Source organism: Mesocricetus auratus, unplaced genomic scaffold (assembly GCF_017639785.1).
Source record: "Mesocricetus auratus isolate SY011 unplaced genomic scaffold, BCM_Maur_2.0 Super-Scaffold_100019, whole genome shotgun sequence".
Lineage (NCBI taxonomy): Eukaryota > Metazoa > Chordata > Mammalia > Rodentia > Cricetidae > Mesocricetus > Mesocricetus auratus.
The window spans coordinates 23,260,405-23,283,282 of record NW_024429200.1 but is presented as its reverse complement, the minus strand read 5'-3'; the positions used below and the strand labels follow the sequence as shown (position 1 = coordinate 23,283,282).

The window sequence follows — 22,878 nt, the reverse complement described above, 5'->3', positions numbered from 1 at the left end:
GAATAATACAGACCCCTTAGCAACAGCTCGGCACACTTGATCCCATCCAGAGCCAGTTTATAACTGCCTATTTAGTTTGTGTGGCTTAGTAACATGACTGGTGAGATCTGAGCCAAAAGGATATGAACAACTTCTGGACCACACCCTTATAAGAGATTATTATCCTTTGATAATTTTCACACTTCTGATGTCAAAATGAAAGTAAGCTAACTTTGGCCATGGGGTTAAAGACAATACTGCAGCCCATGTAATGACCTAGCAATGACACAGAGGGATCCTGTATTTCTTAGCAAACACAGCTGACTAGCTGTAACCAACCATCTCACATCAACCCTGGCCATTCCCCGACTCTGTCTTTCACAAAAGAGAAAAACAAACTCCCTATCATATGCAAGCCATTGTTATGTGGGCTCTAATAAAATAGCCAACCCTATACCACCTACTTAGAGTATATACCCATATGTTGGGTTGACTCTACTCTTTTGGTATAGTCCTTTGGGTCATTTAAATTATGTAATATAAAATCTTCTCCAAGCTCAGCTCAAATTAACGTCACAACCATAGTTACATAATTTACTACAAATACTTCATCGATGAACTATCCTACTTTTGTTTTCCCAGTAACCAATTGTGTATTAACTGGAATATTGAACGGAGTAGATTGTGTTGACATGATAGGAAAGAGTTCAATATACTTCAAGTAAAAATAAGAAGTTTGGGGGGTTGTTTTGCTTTTGTTTTTTGTTTTGTTTTGCTGCCACCAAGAACATTTGAGTGTGCCAAAACTTGGCCTGATAAATATAAGAAAAGGGGCAGTCAGATTGGTGCCAGCTCTAATTTTTAGGAATACTATGAGCAGAGAGGAAACCTGCTGACGTTTTTTGAATGCTATGACACATTCTTAATCTCTAGTGATTATAACTATTGCTGACTTTTCTACTGTTCTAATTCAGTTAAGAACTTAATTAGACTTTATGGAACAAAATCCCAACTTCTATGACTTTACTACATGCAGGATTAGTTGCATCAGGTTGTTTTAGGGAAGTCTAGGGTGGGTGGTATAAGGCTGCCGTGGTGACACCACATGATCAAGAAGATAGCCTTCTGCTTCTCCACTTTGACCTGAAGCTTCCATCCTTTTCCCCTCTTCTGACAAAATCTGCTACACCACGGACACACCACAGTCTGTGTAGCATGCCCTCTGAAAGCACCTTCCTGAAATTACAGATCTGATGAGTCCTGTTAATAATGCATTGACCATCATATGAGCAGGAGAGCTGCCCCTCCCTGTCCCTTATCAGATGCAGCACTCAGGGGAAGGGGCCCTGTACCTTGCCTGAGCAACACAGGTGTGGGTGAGCCAGCCTCAAAGCTGTGAGCATGGGAAAGCTGCCCCACTTCTAGTCTGTCTCGCAGTGGCACAGGTGGGGGAGAGGTGCCCCCCTTATTTCTCACCACTGTTGACGAACAAGGGAGCTGATCCTCCCCACTCACCAGCTGGAGCACTTAGGAAAGTGGCCACTGCACTTGCTTAGGCAATACAGTAGAGCCAAGCCTATGAGGATGGAAACAGGAGAACTGGCATTACCCCTTGCCCATCCTCATCCACCCCAGCAATGGGTGAACTATCCAGGGTAATACAGCAGAGCTCACCCTGGTGCTGAGGACAAGGATGAACTGGTTAGCTTAACAATGCAGCAACTAGCTCAGTCTTAATCCCTTTGGTCATCAGCATGGGACTGATCAAGACCCCCTGAATGTGGGTGTCAGTGAGGAGGCCTAGGTAATCTATTGAGCCTTGGGCACTAGATCAGTATTCATCCCATCCAACAATGAGAGATACACTCTCACCCTGAACTCTTGAGGGAGGTTCTAGGCCCTGCCCTGGATGAAATGACAGACTATGGACACCCCCATGGAGGGCCTCACTCTCCCGGGGGGGGGAGAGGGGATAATGGGGGGGTTGGGGGGAGGGCATGGGAGGAGGGAGGGAAAGGGAGAGGGACCTGGAACTGACTTGTGAAGCAACCTTGTTTCTAATCTAAATTTAAACTTAAAAATAAATAAATAAATAAATAAAAAACAATGCAGCAACTACCCAGGCCCAGGCCCAGGGCTATTAGTTGGCTAACCTCAACATCCACCCATCTACGATCTGCTGGAGCACATGACGGGGTCAGTCCTGCAGACCGGAAGAGGCAGTATCTCCACAACACAGGGCAACAACAGAGGAGTTCTGCTGAGGGCTCAACATCAATGTTGTAGCAGAAACCAGAGGCCTGGAGCCAGACCAACGATTCTTTGCAATGAGCACTTAAAAGTAAAGATAGATGGTTAAAAGGGTTTACTGAGTGACTCACTGTAGCATACTACAGATTCCATGATGAGATTGATTTTTTTCTCTTAAATTTTATTATTTTATTTTGATGGGGAGGTTGCAAGGGCAGAGGGCAGATACAAAGGGACAAGAAAATGAACAGGATGGAGATGCATGATGTAAAAGGCACAAAGAATAAATAAAAAGAAAGTTAAAAAAATAATGAGCTGGCCAGAACTGTTACACTGGACAAAGGAAGCAAGGGACTTGCAGCATTTTTACATGGGTATATCGCTGATAGGAATAAATTCAGACATCTGTGAGCAAGAAAGAAGAAGCAGAATGAATACTGAATAGAGAACCATCAATGTCTGTCATGTACTGTCAATACAAATTCTACTACACCGTACAGTGAACCCAAAATCTTCAAACTACTAAGATACAGGATTCCTGACATTTGACATTGTCTTTCATTATTGTTGTTGTTGTTGTTTGAGACAAGGCCTTCTGCAATCTAGCTTTGAACTCACAGTGTAGTCAAGGATGACCTTGAATGTTTTATCGTCCTGCCTTACTTCCAAAGGCTGAGATTACAAGTGCTCCTCATAAGGGTGAAGACTCGTGGCTAAACCATCAGTAACTCAACTCATTACCTCCTTTGGAAAGAAAACAGTAATGTATCACTTTTTCTTACAAAAAGTAACTTTTTTAGCTTATTTCCTAAACTATGTTTTTCCCCATGGCTGTGTTTTACTATTTGCCGAAGAGGCTGGAGAGATGGCTTTGTTGATTAATATGCCAGCTTACAAGCATGAGGACCTGAATTCAGATCCTCAGCACCCATCTAACAGCCAGGTGCGGTGAAATGCATCATGGGACCTTGGTATTGGATGAGGTGGATGGACATCAATGGATCCTTGGAGCTTGCTGACTGCCCCGTCTAGACAATTCAGTGAGTTTCAGTGATACAAAACACAAGGTTATGAGTACTAGGGAAAAATACCCAACACAGACTTTAGCTTCCAAATGTGCATGTATGAATATGCACCCACACATAAACATGTACACTCATATGTATCTCATGCACAATAATAACAAAACCAAAAAATACTAGTTGGAATGTGTTTAGTGCTGAAGTGAAGATAGCTTCAAATGATTTATACTAATCCAACCCAGAGGTGAATTTCATGCTCTTTTTTTCTTTTGTCTTAATAAGTTTTGTGACTGCTTGACTAATAGAATCTTCTCGACATGATGCTATGCCAGTTCTCAGAGCCAGGTCAAGAAACTGGCAGCTTTTTGTGTGTGTGTGTTCTTTCTAAGGCACACTTTTGGAAATTACCTACCATGTTGGAAAGAAGTTCAGCTAGTATGTAGGGGGGATAAATAAGACAACTGTTAGATTCCTTTGCTCAGCTGGGGTGTAAAAAAAAAAGAACAATTTTCAGGAGAAAGAATTTATTTGGGCTCTTGACTTGAGAGTTTCACTGCAGCGTAGGCTGCTGACAGAAGGGAACACTTGGGGTTCTACTTCCTCCCATCAGAGCCTGTCTTCTAGAGTTTTAAAAAAATTTCCCAAGGCAGCTTTGCCAGTTGAGTTCAAGACATGTGCTTATGGGGTACATTCTAGAATCAAAGCATAGTGGAGAGTGACCAAAGCCCCAGTTACAGCATTTTCTTCCATCTCAGAGCAGAGCTGGCACCAAATATCACTCATTGTTAAGAGCTGCTTCAGAAGTAGAGTCTCTGACCTTGGCTGTATTGTTCTAGTCACCTTAGGAAGCAAAGCTTATGTCCAACGACTTGCTCTCTATGAACAATGATCAAACTTCAGACTTGTGAGCAACATAAATAATTGTTATAGCTGTAAACCATTAACAGCTGAGATAGTTTGCATCTCAGCAATAGATAACAAAAACAGTTGTTTTTGATAGAAGAAATTAATTATGTCAATGGCAGTGTAAAAACAAGATGAGTTTCTCACAACCGAAAATTGTAACAATGACTGGGAATGTAGTTCAGCTGACAGAGTGCTTGCCTAGCATGCAGGAAGCCCTGGATTTGATCCCCAGTACTTCGCAAACTGAGCTTGGTAGTACATGCCTGTAATTGTAGCACTCATAATGAGGGATGCAGGAGGTTCAGCAGGTCAAGGTCATTATCAGATGGATAGTGAGTATGAGACCAGTCTGGGTTACCTGAGATACTGTCTTAAAAATATAATTAATATAAACATCATCATGAATGTTTCATATTTCCTTAGCTAATATAATATCCAAACCATATTTGTAGTAGTCCTAGTTTTATTTGGCAATCCATAAGTCCAGATATTTGAGCAAATTTATAGAGCATATATTCCCCCACTAACATATAAGAAAAATATTTCAGAATCAACTAACAATCAAACCTGTATTACAGTATTAGCACCTTTCTGAACTCTGAAATATCAGAGTATGCTTAAAGAATGCAGAACAGAGATCAGCTCTAAGATCTGAATCAAAATACAGTTAGCTCTGTTGAATTCTACCATTTATAGAAATGAGATACTACCATTAAACAGTATAAACAGCATAAGAATGAGCTAATGCAGGGTGTGAAATGAGGGTCGGTTGTGATTATATCTAATATACTAGAATTTGACCATTTTAATTTAAATAGTTATTTTCAGTTTCAATATTTTAATATTTTGAAGGTTTTCAGAGGAAAAAGTTGGTTCTATCAGAGGTCTATCAGCTCTTTAAAGGAGCAACTAAAGAAAACTTCTGCATCCATTTTAGGGAGATTAATCACGCTCTCAGATTAAAAAGTTTTAATGTGCCTAGCAAATGAGTTACAGTGGGTTTCCAAAGGATCCCTGGTCTAGGAGCAGCTAATTTTTTAAGAGGCAGATATCATAACACTGCCTTTTTCCTGTAGAAACCGGTGTAAGTTAATATAGAGAGAACTGTTAATAACCAAGGCTCAAAATAACGGTATTTTAAATGCACTCATAGTGGGACCATGTAAGGCTAGCATGATAGCTCATTGCTGTGAGCTATAGGACTCTTGTCTTGTTTCTCCTTCATCTTTAAGGTTTTCATCACTCACCCATACAGCTTGTTACATCTACATTTCAAGCAGAAAGAAAGAAGTGGTATACACCTTCCCTTCAAAGGCATGACATATATGCTCCACAAATTAATTGTGTTCACGTCCTATTAGCCAGAACTTAATTACTGTAGAACCTCACCTAGCAACAGAAGCACAAGCAAGGCAGAATTTCATTCAGAACGGCCATATACTCAGAAAAAAAGGCATTCTATTGCTATAGGAGAAAAGTGGATAGATGGATAGTGTGCCTGCCACACACTGTACTCAGTCAGGAGCAAGAATTAATCTTCCAACTAATATTTTACTTTTTATGAGATCTGTAATTTGAATGTTCTGCCTGGATGAACAGCAGACAAATGCTTTATGTAAACCACTCTGACCACAATTTCATAAAGACTTCTGCACTATGAAAAGAGATGATGCACCTTTAAGTCATCTTTATTCACCGGCCATAAAATACCTCCATAAATTAAGGAAAGCAGAAGTCATTGACTCTGACATAGCTAATAGGGTACCTTATCCCTCCTAAACAACAATTTCTAGAGTGCCTTCCATGGTTGCTTTTTACAATTTTAACTCATCTTTGCAATCTCAAGAAGCTCTTTATAAGCATTAATTAAATAAACTTCACAACACACTTGAGAACTGTATATTAATGCATCCATTTACATGGCAGGGAGCCAGATGAACATTACAATGAAGCAATATGAGCTGACTTGGTTTCTGCCATGTAAGAATATCAAGCAAGCAGCACTGAGACTCAATGGCCAGCTGGTAATCGCCTTCATAGTTACCCCTAAGCTAGTATTACTGTATGTCCAATACAAGCAAACCATGCCACTAAAACAAAGATAAAAAGGAAACCTTTATTTTGAAATGCAACTTCAGCTTAAGAGAAACCAACATGTAATCTGTGTATAAATCAAAGGATGATAATAAAATTGGAAAGATTTTCATCAAGGAGATTTTCAGCACTAAGCTTGCAATGTGTCTCCAGATTAAATTTTAAAAGGCAACTGCTAAATATGAGTTATTCAGTTCACGTGTCAGAAAGGGATAGAGGATATCTGATTCATTTGAATGAAATAATAAACCATATATGAATATGCATTATCTTTTCTGAACTTTAGGGATTTGTGTTGAATAAATAATAAAAATGATAGTGAAATACATGAGTATTCATTCACTGTCTTTGGTATGACATTTCTTGGCAATATTTAAAATCCCAACATTTGTATGTATGTGATGTGTTTAAAGGATTTCTTAAATACACAGTTATTATAACCATGGGCCCTTATGGGGCTTATAACCCTATTTCTGACACTAAGTGAATGTATAAATATTGGGCTTATTTCTAGCAATCTGGTCTATGTCTAAAAGACGAAACTGTATGCCTCAGTTTGACCTCAAACATGATAGAAAAAGTAATAGAAATGAACAAGTGTCTAGTCCAGGACATCCAGCATGAATTGATGGAATGGGAACTTAACAGTCTCATGGGAAACCTTTTACAAAACCTCCTTCAGTAGAATTTTTTCATGACCCTCAAAAAGGGCAATGCCTTAAAGTTCCTTCGGAGGTACTGGGTTTTCACATCACAGGAACAGAATAAACACTGAACATTTCTGCGAGCACACTTATTCTGACTCGGCTAGTTAGTAGAGTGGGAGGCTGTGATTCCCTTCTACCTGATTCATCCTTTCTTATGGATTGGCATGTTCAAAACACTAGCAAGCTTTTAAAATCAGTCACTCATCAAGACCATTTCCAAGCTAAAAGTCTTAACTGTGTAGACTATGTTGATTGACTGCAATGGGTAGAGGGGTACTTTTTGAAAGGAAAATTTTACCTTTAGTGACTTAACTTTTTAAAAAAAAACTTTTTTTGGTCATCAAAACCTAAAAACAGTGGGAACTCTCTTCCCAAAGAAGAGAGACGAACAGAAAAAAGATGATGGTCACTATGACAGCTTAGGAGATAGCTTTATCTCCTATGAATGAAGCTCTTTCATTCAGGAGTTTCATCTTTCAGGGATTGAACGCTTGTTAAGAAGAAGGGCCCATACACATGCTTTGCTATATATATGAAAGAAGGGTTTTCTACATAAAACTACAAACTTGTGCCTACAGATTTGTTATGTAAAATTTAACAAATCTTTGACAGCATTTATGACGTGTGATAAGACGTGTAAAGGTAAACATATGAACAATTGGCAGATCCTGAGGTTAAATAGCTCATAACCAGATAGCAAGATACAACACTATGTTTCTCAGCAGGTTGAGATAAATAGGCGGGGAAATCAGAAAGCCTGTGGACACAAGCATAGAAAGATGCCTTTCTGACTTCCATGACATGAGCTGTGTGACTCCAATATTGCCTTCCTCAACATGATGGGCTAAAAGCTCTGAAATTGTGAGCCAAAGTTATTTCTTCAAATTGCTTCTCTTGAGTCACAGACAAAGTTAGCACAGTAATTTACTAAGTCAAAATACCCTGCTGGAGAGATGGCTCAGTGAGTAACAGCATGAATTCCTTCTCAGAAGAAGAAATACAGTTGGTTAAGAAATATTTTGAAGGTTGTTCACTATCTTTAGCTACCAGGGAAATACAAATGAAAACTACTTTGAAATTTATCTTACCCTAGTCAAGTGGCTAAGAGTAGTAAAATAAAAGAGAACAAACATTTGTAAGGATGTGGAGAATGGGGATCCCTCATGCGCTGTTAGTAGAAGCAAAAACTGGTGCATCCACTATGTAAAACAGTTCCCCCAAAACTAGAAATAGATCTACCATATGACCCTGCTATACCACTCCTGGGCATATACCCAAAGGACTATTTTGTGCTACAGAGACACATGCTCATCCATGTTCATTGCTGCTCTATTCTCAAAAGACAGGGCAGTGAGAGAGCGTCAATGTCCATCAACTGATAAATGGATAATGAAGATGTGATACCGATACACAATGGAATTTTATTCTGCTGTAAAGAAAATAAAACCATGACATTTTAGGTCAGTGAGTAAAAACGGAAAGCATTGTACTCTGTGAGGAAACCCTGAGACAGAAAGACAAAAGTAACATATCCTAGCTCATATGTGTGTTTTAGCATCAAATATATAGTTTTATGTGTTTGAGTTAGAGTACATCAAGAATCCAGGAAACTAGAAAGGGGCCATTAGTGGGAAGGAGGAAGAAAAATCTTAAGGGAAGGGAGATAGTCAAACATAGGTAGTATGAAGGAGAATAAGAGAATAATGGGTAGGGTGGTACTTAGAAGAGAGATTGGAACGTACAGCAAAAGGGACTAGGGAAGAATGACTATTGCCAATGAGGTTTAGAAAATCCATGTGGAAACCTACTGTTTATGATTTGTGTGTGTGTGTGTGTGTGTGTGTGTGTGTGTGTGTGTTCATATAGAGAGCTAAATTGGAGTTATCCTATATGAGGATGATGTTCCTCCAAGAAGTCATAAGATGCCAAATGAAAATCCCAGTGCCAGGTATGGGATACCTCCCTCTAATTGCTGGTTAGCTATGTTACAGAGACCCCCAAAATGATACAGCTTCCCTCATATAGACCAATTTCCATAGTACCAGAAGGTGCTGTGCAGGTTGCTGGGGAGGGGGGGTGGAAATCCACAACATTTTTAGCCAGCTGGGAACACTGAGAGTTATAATAATGACAAACAGAAGATGATATGCCTATGTGTGCAGTAGTGGCATGAGTGTTTGGGGGTAATCAAGACTTTTTTCATTGGATTTAAGGCTCACTTCACTGAAAGAAATATATGCATGGTGCTGTAAATTTGGCTAAGAACCCATAGCTAGAGCGCTCACAGGCACTAATGATGAACCTGCTGCTATTACTATGCTAAATATATACAGCATCAGACTGTTCTCTAAATTCTAACAGCTTAGCCAAGCTCTCAGACCTCTTCAGAGAGGTATCTTTGTGCAGCAAACTGTGGTTTGAATAGGAACCCATAACTAGTCAAAGAGTTTAAATAAGTGTTTTTGGAATGAGACATCCATAGCATACCATACCTTCTCCCCCAAGGCTCAAGGACCATCCTGGAAGAAAGGACTGGAGTGAAAGTTTGTGTTCTGGACATGACAGGACCACTGTGCTCATGATCTCACAGCAGCTGTGCATTGTTGCCTTCACAAGACCTGCACGAAATCATCAAGCCAGTTAATAAAGGTGGGAGGGCTCACAAGCCCCCATCTCCATCTGAGGAGCTACTGAGAGATGATGGCTTCCGAGGGATGGAGAGTTTTCTTGAAAGGTGTGGTCCCTGATAGGTTAGCTATGCTGCAGTGGACAGCCCCACAGTCATTTGTATACACTCAGCACAAATTAGACTAGGTGGGTTATTGTTTTAAACTGGTAAAGTGTTAAGGTCTTCTCAACTGAGTCATCTGTCCAGTCCCAAGCCATCTCACTTCCTACCTCCTAATTCACACATTTCACTCATTCCCCAACCCTGACACAAAGTTATCCTTATTCATCATGACCTTTCTGTCCCCTGCTCAATCTAAATTCAAACTCTCTAGGTTGCTTCTGTCATCATGGCTAAATAAGTGAGTTTTCCATGTCAACTCTCTTGAGATGTAGGGCCACTCTGAACCTACAGTCAGACCCCAAAGTTCTGTGAGTGAATCTCTATTAGAATTACTTTGGCCTACATATTTGAGAGATGACTCATGCTACAAGACAGTGTAGAATTATAAATGACATCCCTCTGCAATGCTTAAGCCGTCCTTTCTTTCTGCAATAGAAACCTTGCTATATGTTTTAGAATCTTGCCAAAGTTAAACATCCTTCCTAGTTTAGGTTTTATTTCATTTGTGTTAATTGTCATGTGAAAGAATTTACAGAATCCTAATAGTCAAACAGGCAGATGTAAAATCCTATCTGCCTAAGCAGTCAAGAGCCCTAACTGTGGCCAACTTTGTCTCAAGATAGCCAGAGTTCTTTCCACCTTTAGCTAAGGGCCTTGAGAATGATCAATAAACACTTCCAAAGGGAGCAGTATGTGAAGATTAGGGTGACACCAGGCACAACACTTTTGCTTAAGACCCATGAAATGTGTTTTTGGTAACATACCTCAAGTTCAATGGACTCAACAAATTTTAGTTTCTCACCCCATATGAGGCACTAAGTACAAACTACTTTTTGCCTATCCAACAAACCATATCAGCATTCATGTTATCTTAACAAAGACGAATTTATCACAAGAATTCTGCACACATTGTATGTCTCTCCCTTTGTGTAATGTGTACATGTCCTTTGGAAAGGAGATACCAATCTCAGTGTGACTTCCTTAAGAATAATAGACACTGTCACAGTTTGTTAATCCCATTTGTCTCCCAGGAGAAGGGGAAGGTTATTAATTACCCACTGTAGGTCAAGGGGTCATGAGGCCCATAAAGGCCATTTACCCAAGACTCCCTTAGGACATGAACTAGTTGGAAGCTGGACAGACCAATATACCCTGCACATGCTGGCTTTGTTCTCAGAACATGGTCTCTAACTCTGTAACTGTAGGATACACAACCTAATTTCCAGAATTGTTAGTGAACTTCAAAATTTTATATGTACTTAGAAATGGAGGATTTTAAGAATTCTTATGGACAGTGTTATTTCTGGTTCCTTCCTAACCAAGCAAATACAGAGCTGGGTATGCCTGTATTCACAGTAAGACTATACATTGGCTACACAACACTATTAAAAGATATAGGATCTATTTGCCTTTAACCCTACTGACAACTTATTCATTTTCTTTGACTTAGCATTCTCTGATCCACAAAGTAGAAGTTATTGAACACACAAAAATTAATATAGCACTGGGTTATTCTGTCCCCCAAAAAACAGCTAATTGTAATACAGTATGAGATACGCTAAATTAGGGGTATGAAATGCCAATGAAAAGTAGATGAAGCCAGATTGCCCAGAGAAAGGGCCAGTCAAAGAAGCCTTCCAATATTATGTTTGGACTTTGAAGGCTGCACAGGAATTACTGTGAAGATACAATAAGAAAAATCATTCCCAGAGATGGTACCAAGCAAGACAGATACTACTGTAGTAAGGCTGATGCACAGCATCCCTTCTTGAGGGAAGAGATCCCATGGCCTCCTTTGAAGACTTTGCAAGGAACGCAAGAGCAAGTACAGTATTCAAGGACCAAGGAACACAAGAGCAAGAACAGTATTCAAGGACAACCCTCACTTTGCAGTTCTCACAAGTTGGATGACTTTTCTGTTACCAGCCTTGAACTTAAACTTCACCCTCTCTCCAGGACAGGGTCAGCACAAGCTGGGTATGTTAGCTATCCATTGTTGCAATGGATGTCTAAGCAAAGTGAACTTATAAAGAGAAATGTTTGCTTCGGTTCACAATTTGGGATATTTCAGTCCAAGGTCCATTGTCCTCATTGTTTTTGAGATAGCACTTTATGGTGGGGACTCAGCAGCAGAGCAAAGTTGGTCAGTTTATCACATAGTTCAGAGACTTATCTTAGGGTTTCATGGCTGTGAAGAGACACCATGACAATTGCAACTCTTTTTTTAATTTAGACCCCCCATCTCACCCCCCATTCATTCCCCAGGGAGGGTAAAGACTTCCACAGGGATCATCAAAGTCTGTCACATCATTTGGGAAAGGACCTAGTCCCTCCTCCGTGTATCTTGGCCAAGAGAGTATCCCTCCATGAGGAATGGGATCCCAAATTCCATTTGTGCATTAGGAATAAATACTGCTTCCACTGTCAGAGGTCCCATAGACTGTCCAGGACTCCTAACTGGCACTCACATTCAGAGAGCTTCGTTCAGTCCAGTGTTGGTTCCCCAGCTTTACTACTGGGGTCCATGTGCTCTCACTTGGTCAGGTCAGCTGTTTCTGTGGGTTTCTCCATCACAGTCTTGACCCCTTTGCTCATAATTCCAGGAGTTAGGCTCAGTGCTTAGCTTCTGCTTCTATCAGCTACTGGATGAAGGCTCTAGGATGGCATTTAAGGTAGTCATCAATCTCATTATAGTGGAAGGGCAATTAAGATAGGCTCTCCACGATTGCTTAGATTCTTAGTTGGGGTCATCCTTGTGGATCTCTGGACATTACCCTAGTGCTAGATTTCTCTTTAAACCTACGATGGTTCCCTCTATTAAGGTATCTCTTTTCTTGCTCTCCTCTATTCTTCCCCTGACTCAGTCTTCCTGATTCCTCATGTTCTCCTCCCCCGTCCTCTTCTTCCCTTCTCTTTTACAACATTTATGAAGGGAAACATTTAATTGGGGCTGGCTTACATTTCAGAGGTTTAGTCCATTATCTTCATGGTAGGAAGCATGGTAGCATACAAGCCTACATGATACTGGAGAAAGAACTGAGAGTTCTACATACCAGTCTTCAGGCAGCATGACACTGGGCCTGGCTTAAGAATCTAAAACCTCAAAGCCCACCCCTAGTGGCACACTTATTCCAGCAAGACAACACCTCCTAATAATGCCAGTCCCTATAAATCTGTGGGGGCCATTTTCATTCAAACCACCACACATACTAAGAGAAAAAGCAGAGATCCAAGGACCCTACCATCTGTCTTAAGGGCATACCCAAAGTGACCTATGGTCTCCTCTAGGCTTCGTCTCTGAAGGTTCCCATCTCCTGCAATAGCATCACAATCTGGGAACCCAAACCTTTCCCATGTGGGTCTTTGTGGTGCCCAAGCCATTCTACTAAGTAGCCTTTCTACTTATCCTAGAATCTGGGCAGCATCTTCTGTTCTTTCTGTGTTAATTTGTGCATGGGGGACATCATCAGGACTCTGAAGCCAGCACCCAGATTTAATGACTCCATGTTTCCACAGAGGAAGATTACTTCTACGTCAGTCTGCTCTGTCATTTCCCACTGTCCATCTCTAAAGCTTCAAAGATTTTTTATGAGTTTTTCTTTATGGCCTTGAAAGCTCTGGAGCACTAGATTATATCAAAATGTTCATATAAACACACAGTATAAAATCTTTTTTTCAACAACATAAGAACTTAATGTTGAATTTCCTTAACATTTCTCAACTAGCCTGACAATATCTCCCCTGTGAACACATTAAGATCACAATTTTTCTGATAGCCACTGTCAGAGACCTAGAATCTGACTCAAAATCTAAATGGTTTCAAGTTTTAGGCACTGCGAATGTAAAATGTAGCAGTTTATGTACCTAAGTTATAGCTTTAAAAAGCATTCAATCATGGGAGCAAACCACAGTGAGTGATATAGAAGATAGAATGTATTATGTGGGCTGGGGAAACGGCTCAGTGAATAAAGGAGCTTGCTGCCAAGCCTGGGTGATCTGAGTTCAGTCCCTGCAATTTACATTTAGAAGGGGAGAACCAACTCTCCCAAGTCATCTTCTGACTTTCACACATGTGCACACACACACAAATTCGCACTAAATAAATAAATGTCAGCAAACAAAAAAGTCATTATGGTAATTGAATTTCCTACACCACAGTGGGAAAAGCATGGAAGGTTTGGACCTTGCAAATGGAGGAGAGGAAGCAAAGAAAAGTCACAAAGACCCAGCGGGCGTTCTGAGAACTTGCCCTCCCTGATGTGTGATGGGACCTCAAAGCCTCGGGAAGGAGAGTGAGTAATCATGGTCACCGCCTCTGTGTGTTCTCAACAAAGCAACTGACATAGCACAGTGGCACTTCACAGCGCCATGGCCACCATGAGGACCGAGCAAGGATAAACTGGAATCCGTTGACATCATACTACATGTCTCTTGCCACGTATAGGTGACAGGAATCTTCAGAAAATATGACAGTTGCTTCTCTCCCACCTCCCAGAAGCATCAGCTCCAATCTGGAACTACATGAAAATAGACTGACAGTCATACGTCTGAATATAACCAAGTAGATGGTAACTACACTGGTTGACTTAATGCTGAGACTTCCCGAATTCTGTCAGTGCAAGTAAGTGCTCCTCCTCAAACTGAGAAAGTGTTAATACATGCATGCTTACATATCACTTAAATACAAAAGAAAATAATAAAACAATGAGCATCTCACTCTCAAATTTTAAAAGTGTAGTTGATACATAAAATCATATCTACCTAGAGTTTACAATATGAGGTTTGATATGGGGGAAGAGCCTCTCTTCTCAGTTTCTCTCGCCTCTATGTAGTTCTGTGCATCCCACACCCTAAGCATCTAACCGACTTTCCTCCCAACCCAGTACCCCAGCAATCACTACCTTAGCACGTGCTTTCATCGCTGTTCCCTCATATTAAAGACATAATAACAATCCTTGTCTCTAGGAAACTGCCTCAATCTCACTGTGATCCAAATGTTCCATCAAAATAGAATGTTCCTCTTAAAGGTAGCATTCCAGCGCCAAAGTCCTGAATATCACGGGAGAACTGATTCCTGTACCTCTCCTGTCATCCAAAATCCAAAGGCACTCATGTCACTTCTTTGTTACAAAGCAGAATGGTATTTACATATAACCTAGCTAAGGTTAATATTTTAATTCACCTCATACCTAATATGATGTAAATGTCAGGTAAACAATCGGTACACAGACTACATAATCAGCAAAGGTCTGTGTGCCCACCCCTCACCTACTTCCTCTTGTAAAAACAGTCACTGTTCACTCTCTACAATGAGGACATGCATGGTCTCCTTTCCAGTGTCTTCCAGGGCACATGGCCACAAAATTCTCCTAAAAGTGAGGTGTGTTTGCCAAGTTGTGTCATGTATACTGATTTTCATGTCTGTCTTCATGCCAGACTGTAAGATTCTCAATGTTAAGGACCACAACTGATTCATCTTTGTAGCCCCAGGCACTAACAAATTTCTCTGGCACATGGACAGGGCTCAATAAACATTTGGATGAAAACCTACTTGATGTAATTCAAGATTTGATATGTTTAAATATTTGAGTGCATATTTACAGCTGCTTCAATATAAGCTCTGATTCCCATAAAATACAGGTTTATGTTAGAAAAATTAATTGATTTAGGGGTAACTCAATAAAAGCAAATGAACAAGTATTGAAAGTCAATATAAATCATATGATTTCACTGAAGAGATTAATACAATTATTTCGAAATATTAATTTCACTGGTACTATTTACACCATTGATCTGTCATCAAAATATAGAACAATATGGCTCTCAAGATGACTTTGTAGATAAAGATGCCTTCTGCCAAGCCTAATGACCCAAGTTCAATCCCCAGGACCCGTAGAGTAGAAGGAGAGAACACCTACAAGCTGTATTGTGACCTTTACACAAACCATGATACACACTCGCAAACAAATGTTTACCAAAAGTTTTTAGGATGTGTAACAACAAAGAACAAGTGTTTCTCTTAGCTTCAGATTGACAAATCCATGTGTTGCCAGTAGCAGAGAAAGAGCTGACAGTCCTTGATAACAGCTCTCGCGTGGGGAGTTCAGACCAAAGCAGATGGACCAGACACATCGGGAACGCTTTAACAAGATGTCTTTGCTAATTCAGGTTACATACTCCTTGAAAGTTCCTTCAGCATAAGCTTAAAAGTTTGCAGATGATTTTGATCAGAGCTGACAGCTTTGTCTAGAGGCTACTTTGCAATTGCCTTTCCTGTGTAGTTTGGTTGGATTCTGCTGGATTCTGTAGGAAAGGCAAGGATGTTTACAATAGGCCAGCGAGCAGGGCGTACTATGTCACTGCCAACTTTCTGCTCCTGACTCTTGCTTGTGTGCTTATTTCTTTAATTCATCAGTGGTGACCCAAGGTTAATCCAGAGGTACTGCCATTTCTCTTGTGTGTTTGAGTATATGTTAATAGTAATTATGTTTACACTCGAAGGCTGTTAAATAAAAGGCCAAATTCTTGCCAATGTAAAAGCATTGGAAAGTCTTTTTAATACAACCATGTTTATTATATTTCAGAACGTATCAATCATGAATATTAGTTTCAGTACTCCTAATCAAACCCTTCAAACATTCTATCATTTTTCAATTCCATAAGACTTACATAATTCTCCTTAACCTGTTGAATTTTGTAGCTGTTTTTGAATTGCCCAGTTTACTTTTGAACTCATCAAATATACTATCCCTAAGCTGATTATTTAATTATTTCTATTGGAAGGAAAAGGGAATTTTATCATATTTGGGCTGGGCAGTAGTTAATAAGAACCACACATTGAAGTACTTTATTTCCCATAGAATTCCTTATTCTACTCAATAGAATTCATGCATGAGTTGGTCTATTTGCTCCAAATGAGGTGGTTTCTACAACACTGTGGTTGGAACTTAGTATTTTAAAGTCATTTTCATCATGCTTTCAGATCAGACCATGTGTACAGCTGAAGAAACTGATGCTTGGGTGTTTAACTGCCCAAATACTCATTGTGTTGGCAATACCATCTAGAATTGCAGTAATTATGCAAAGACACATGAACATATCTTTAAAGAACTAGCTATAAATAAATGCTGATCCACTAATAAAATATATATTTGTATAGAGGGGAGTGCACTGTGCATAGGGGGCAGAGGTTGATTCCAGATCTCTCCCTCAGTTGTTCCGCATTTTTCTTGAGGCAGAGGGTCCCACTGAACTTCAAGTTCATGTATTCCCTTAGGTTGAGTGGTCGGCAAGTCAAGCGTCTGCCTCTTTTCAGCTTCCCAGTGGTAGCAATATAAGTGTGTGCTGTCACACCCAGCCTTATACATTGGTCTAAACTCGGGTCCTCCCACCTGCATAGAAAGACTTCACTGTCTCTCCAGACCCTATAGTTATTTTTATTGACACATTATTTTCCTAAACTAAACCCTTTATATAAGTACTGAGGTTTTACAAGATCATTTCCTTTTGAAAGTGTCTGAGAATTTTGTACATACAATGTATTTTAATATCCACCCCTACTTGCCACCTCCAACCCCTCCCCATTCCCCCTTATCACTGTCCCAATTGCATGTTCGTTTCCTGTTTTAAAAAAAGTGACCCACGAAGTCCCAGTAGTGCTGCCTATATGTGCATGGTTGTAAGGCCACTGACTAGAGCATTGGCAACCAGGAGCTACATTACTGAAGAAAACTGACTCCCCATGCTCTCCCCCTCACTCCAGCAGCCGTCAACTTGCAATAGCTTCTTAGCTAGGGATGGGACAACATGAATCCTCCCACATTGCTGCTGGAATGTTGACTGGCTTGATCTTGTGTGGGTCTTGTATGACCAATGTCAGCTGCTAGGAGCTAATGAATTCAACAGCTGTGTTGTGTCCAGAACACACCATTTTGCAGCAGAGCTCCAGAACCTCTGGCTCTTACAATCTTTCTGTACCCATCTTCCATGATGTTCCTGGAGTCTTGGGGTGAGGGGGGTGCGCAATGTGGGATTCATGACTGAGTGGGCTCCATGGGTACATATTCTCTGTACTGAGGACAGAGGGAGAGGGAGTGGGGGAGGGGAGGGGAGGGGAGGGGAGAGAGAGAGAGAGAGAGAGAGAGAGAGAGAGAGAGAGAGAGAGAGAGAGAGAGAGAGAGAGAGTGAGTTTCTATGATCTCTCCTTGGGTACAAAAAATTAGTATTTAGAAAGCAGTTTGATACTACGTCTGTTTGGTGAAATAGTACTAGTAGTTTCTCCCCCTAGAGACTGTGAACTCCCAGGCATAGGTTCTTGGTCAAATCTATAGTACCATACATGAGTGCTGAGTGCTGAGTTTTAAAACAACTTATGGGCCATGGAGAGCTAATTAAGAAATGATCACTCTATAGTGCTGCATTGGATAAAAACTACCAGGGAGCTCTTACAGCTGATTAACACCTTCAGCAAAGTGTCAGGATACAAGATCAACTCAAGAAAATCAGTAGCCCTACTATATACAGACGATAAGAGGGCTGAGAAAGAAATCAGAGAAACATCACCCTTTACAATTGCCACACACAACATTGGGGTAACGCTAACCAAACAAGTGAAAGATCTATATCACAAGAACTTTGAGTCTTTAAAGAAAGAAATTAAAGAAGACACCAGAAAATGGAAAGATCTCCCATGCTCTTGGATAAGTAGGATCAATGTAGTAAAAATGGCAATCCTGCCAAAAGCAATATACAGACTCAATGCAATCCCCATCAAAATTCCCGCACAATTCTTCACAGACCTTGAAAGAACAATTCTCAACTTTATATGGCAAAACAAAAGACCCAGGATAGCCAAAACAACCTTACTCAACAAAGCAACATCTGGAGGCATCACCATCCCTGACTTCAAGCTCTATTATAGAGCTGTAGTCCTGAAAACAACTTGGTATTGGCACAAAAATAGACAGGTAGACCAATGGAATCGAATTGAACACTCTGAGATTAATCCACAAACCTATGAACAGTTGATTTTTGACAAAGAAGCTAAAATTATACAATGGAAAAAGATAGCATCTTCAACAAATGGTGCTGGCATAACTGGATATTGGCATGTAGAAGACTGCAGATAGATCCATGTCAATCGCCATGCACAAAACTTAAGTCCAAATGGATCAAAGACCTCAATATAAATCCAGCCACACTGAACCTCTTAGAAGAGAAAGTGGGAGATACACTTGAACAAATTGGTACAGGAAACTGCTTTCTGAACATAACACCAGTAGCACAAACATTGAGATTGACAACTAATAAATGGGACCTCCTGAAACCGAGTAGTCAGCAAGACAAAAAGGCAACCCACAGATTGGGAAAAGATATTTACTAACCCCACATCTGACAGAGGGATGATCTCCAAAATTTACAAAGAACTCAAGAAGCTATTCTCCAAAACACCAAAGGACCCAATTAAAAAGTGGGGGACTGAACTAAATACAGAATTCTCAATAGAGGAGACTAAAATGCTGAGAGAAAATTGAGAAAGTGCTCAACATCCTTATCCATTAGGGAAATGCAAATCAAAACAACCCTGAGATATCATCTTACTCCTGTCAGAATGTCTAAAATTAAAATCACCAATGACAGTTTATGCTGGAGAGGATGTGGAAAAAGGGGAACACTCATCCATTGCTGTGCAAACTTGTACAGCCACTTCAGAAATCAGTATGGAGATTCCTCAGGAAAATGGGACTCAGTCTACCACAAGACCCAGCAATTCCACTCTTAGACATATATCCAAAAGATGATCATTCATATAACAAGGATGTCTGTTCCACTATATTCATAGCAGCATTATTTGTAATAGGTATATCCTGGAGCCAACCTAGATGCCCCACAACTGAAAAGTGTACAGAGAAAATGTGGTACATTTACACAATGGAGTACTACTCAGCGGGGAAAAAACCAATAGAGTCTTGAAATTTGCAGGCAAATGGATGGCACTAGAAGAAACCATCGTGAGTGAGGTAACCCAGTCATAAAAAGACAAACATGGTATGTACTCACTCATATATGGATTTTAGATATGAATCAGGGGAGTGCCAGCTTACAATCCCAGGGCCAGTGAGTCTGGGAAACAAGGAGGTTCCCAAGAAAGATGCATGACACCCCAGAGAGGTGGAATGAGGCAAGATCTCCTGAGCAGATTGGGAACATCGGGGGAGGGGAGAGGGAACCAAGAAAAAGAAAGGGAGTAAGAGTAGGATAGAAGAAGGCATGGGGGAGCAGGAAGGTTGAGTCTGGGTAAGAATAGAGGAGAAAAGAATGAGAGATACCATAATAGTTGGAGTCACTATAGCTTTGAGGAGAGAGCTGACACTAATGAGATTTCCAGAGATCTACAAGGATAACACCAACTGGCAAACTAAGCAATAGCAGAGAGACTACATTAATAGCCCCTACCTAATGATAAGGTTGGTGACTACCTTATGTGACATCCTAGAACCTTCATCCAGTGACTGATGGAAGCAGAGACAGATACCCACAGCTAAACACTGAACTGACCCATAGGAACCCAGTGAGAGATGGAGGAGGGATGAGAAAGGTGGTCAAGACCATGCTGGTGAAACCTGCAAAGACAGCTGACTGGACAAGAGGGAGCTCTTGAACCCCAGACTGATGGCTAAGAGGCCAACAGGGGACTGATCCAGACTCCATGAATGTAGTCTCAGTGAGGAGGCCTCAGAAATCTCGGGGGCCTTAGGTAGTAGATTAGTGTTCACCATGGCATACAAATGAACTTTAGGAGCCCATTCCACATGGAAGGATGCTCTCTCAGCCTGGACACATGGGGAAGGGCCTATGTCCTGCCCTGGATGAAATGACAGACTCTGGAGATCCCCCCCCAAGGATGAGGGCCTCACCCTCTCTGGGGAAATATGTGGGGAGAGGGCCTGGGGTGGGGGAGCTAGGAGGGAGAAGGGGGGAGCTGGGATTGACATTTGAAGCATGCATGTTTCTAATTTAAATTTAAAAATGGGAAAAAAAGAAAACAGCTTTTTCCAAAAACACTTTCACCAATTTACCACAAAGTAAAAGAAAAAGGAAAAGAAGTGACTTTGGCTTTCAGGTGGGAGGAATTGACAGGAGAAAGGATCATGGGTGCCTCTTTCCAAGTCTTAATGTTCCGTTCTGGTCTTGTAGGGTGCAGGACCTCCAAAGATTCCTCTAGTAAGGACTCTACTCTGCCATTTGGTGCTTTCTTTCCTCTCTCACGTTCCTTGTGTTCCTGCTGTGGTTTAGATGTAGTTTGTCACTCAGAGATCTATAAAGTAGAAACTTGGTCTCAGGGTGGCAACCTTTGGGAAGCATGACTTCATGATGGTGCTTAGTTACTGGAGCACGAGTTCCAGAAGGCATTGATGCCTGAGTTACAGAGTGACTTAATTCACTTGAGAGTGGGTTGTTATAAATCAGGCCATGCCATGTATTCAATGCAGTTTTTGCATGATGTCTGATCCCTGTGGATTTCTCTGGCGTGTCATGATACACGGTCTGAGGGGCTTTTTCAAGACCTCCAACAGTTGAGACCATCCAGTCTTGAAACTTTAGCTCCCTGTTCTTTGATAAAAAGCAAGCTCTCATGTTTATAAGGGAGGAAGCCTCAGATGTTTTGACACAGCAACAGAAAATATACTAATACAGCGCACCCAAAGGAGAACTCAGAAGTTGTAGAAACGTGGGAGAAAAACAGTCCTCTTCTTTTTCACATGCAAGTTGTCCCTGCCCTTGTCCTGACTGCCCAGGACCTTTGCTCTAGCTTGTGAAGTGTTGTTCAGAAGCTCAGCATGGAGGAACCAGCACCTTTGTCCCCCACTCTAACCTCAGCTGGGTAGGATCAGGCAAGTGGAAGAGGGCTGGTCTTGTCCCAGGCTGCAGCTGACTTTGTGGCCAGAGAAGAAAGGAAATTAAGAAGAAACAGTAGGTTCTGCTGCTCGGAGTAAAATGGCTGTATTATTCACCAACATCCTCCCACTTTCTATTCATTTCAGTGAGAAGCACAGTCATGGAAATAGCAGCCTTAGGCCCATTGTGTAACCTTGGACAGGCTACAGGAGCCCTCTGAGGCTTGATTTCCTAAGTGTAAGGCAAGGATGATGCATGGTCTGGGGTTTATCATGAGGACACAAGAAAAAATCCAAGTATGTGACAGACACATTGAGAACTATTGGGAAATAAACCCCCCCACTTGACAAAGGCAGAAACTTTATATTGAAATGAATAAGTCAAGTCACTAACAAAACCCGAGGACCTTGCTGGAAATTCTCACTTTGAATTTTCCTACCTACAGTTTGCTCGGTCTTCTGGTTAAAACTGTGACACTTGCAGCTTGTCACCAAGCAGTCTTTTTGTCCTCGGTATTGAATGTGCTCGGTCGCATCCTTAGATGGCTTAAGAGAGAACATCTATAGAGAGGCAGACAAGAATAAATGACCAATGCAAGCCACTCCAGAGCATTTCATATCAAAAGGGCTCAATTCTCAATGCCATCCACAACTGAAGGCATGGCCATCCCTCTGCTTACCTGGCATTGCCTTTTCTTTAAAGCCAGATTTCCCAAAATACGTTACCTAGTGAGTTATTTTTATAGGAAATTGCCTTTGAGCATATTAAGAGTAGAGGAAGCAATCTGCAGTGAACTAAGTTTGGAATATAGTAGGGGAAGTGAAGCTAAGAAGGATTTTCTCTTTGTTTTGTTCTCCTTTCTCACATGAATTTTCAGAACTTTTACTATTCTAATGTGCAAAGTATGTGTTCCAAAAGGTAAATAGTACCCTACATACTTGAACTGCATTTGCTCTATTGGTTCCGGCATAAATGTTCTTTTAGACACAGCAGCAGAAATGATAGGGCAGGAGAGGTATGGAGCATAAGGAGCAGGAGTGCACGAATAAACACATGGAGGCCAGTCATAGATCCACTATCAACACCAGAGTGTGATGTCAAGCGCCAAGGTTTGAGTGCAGTACAGGAGGTGATAATAGGTTGGTGACAGACTGAAGAACCCATAGTTGCCTACCGTGATTTACATCGTAAACAAAACAAAACTACAGTAACTTTCTGTAAGCCTACGTGA

The 22,878-nt window shown here is 40.9% G+C and overlaps 1 long non-coding RNA gene across 1 annotated transcript in view; it reads right to left on the bottom strand.

The window, feature by feature from the left end:
* LOC121133061 overlaps positions 1-14,706 on the bottom strand; it is a 36,287-nt gene extending 21,581 nt beyond the window's left edge. Inside the window, exons 1-2 of the long non-coding RNA XR_005869808.1 lie at positions 14,651-14,706; positions 9,451-9,576 (exon numbers count right to left, since the gene is read on the bottom strand). This is a non-coding gene — a long non-coding RNA (uncharacterized LOC121133061). The remainder of the gene's footprint in view (positions 1-9,450; positions 9,577-14,650) is intronic.
* Between the last annotated feature and the right edge of the window lie 8,172 nt (positions 14,707-22,878).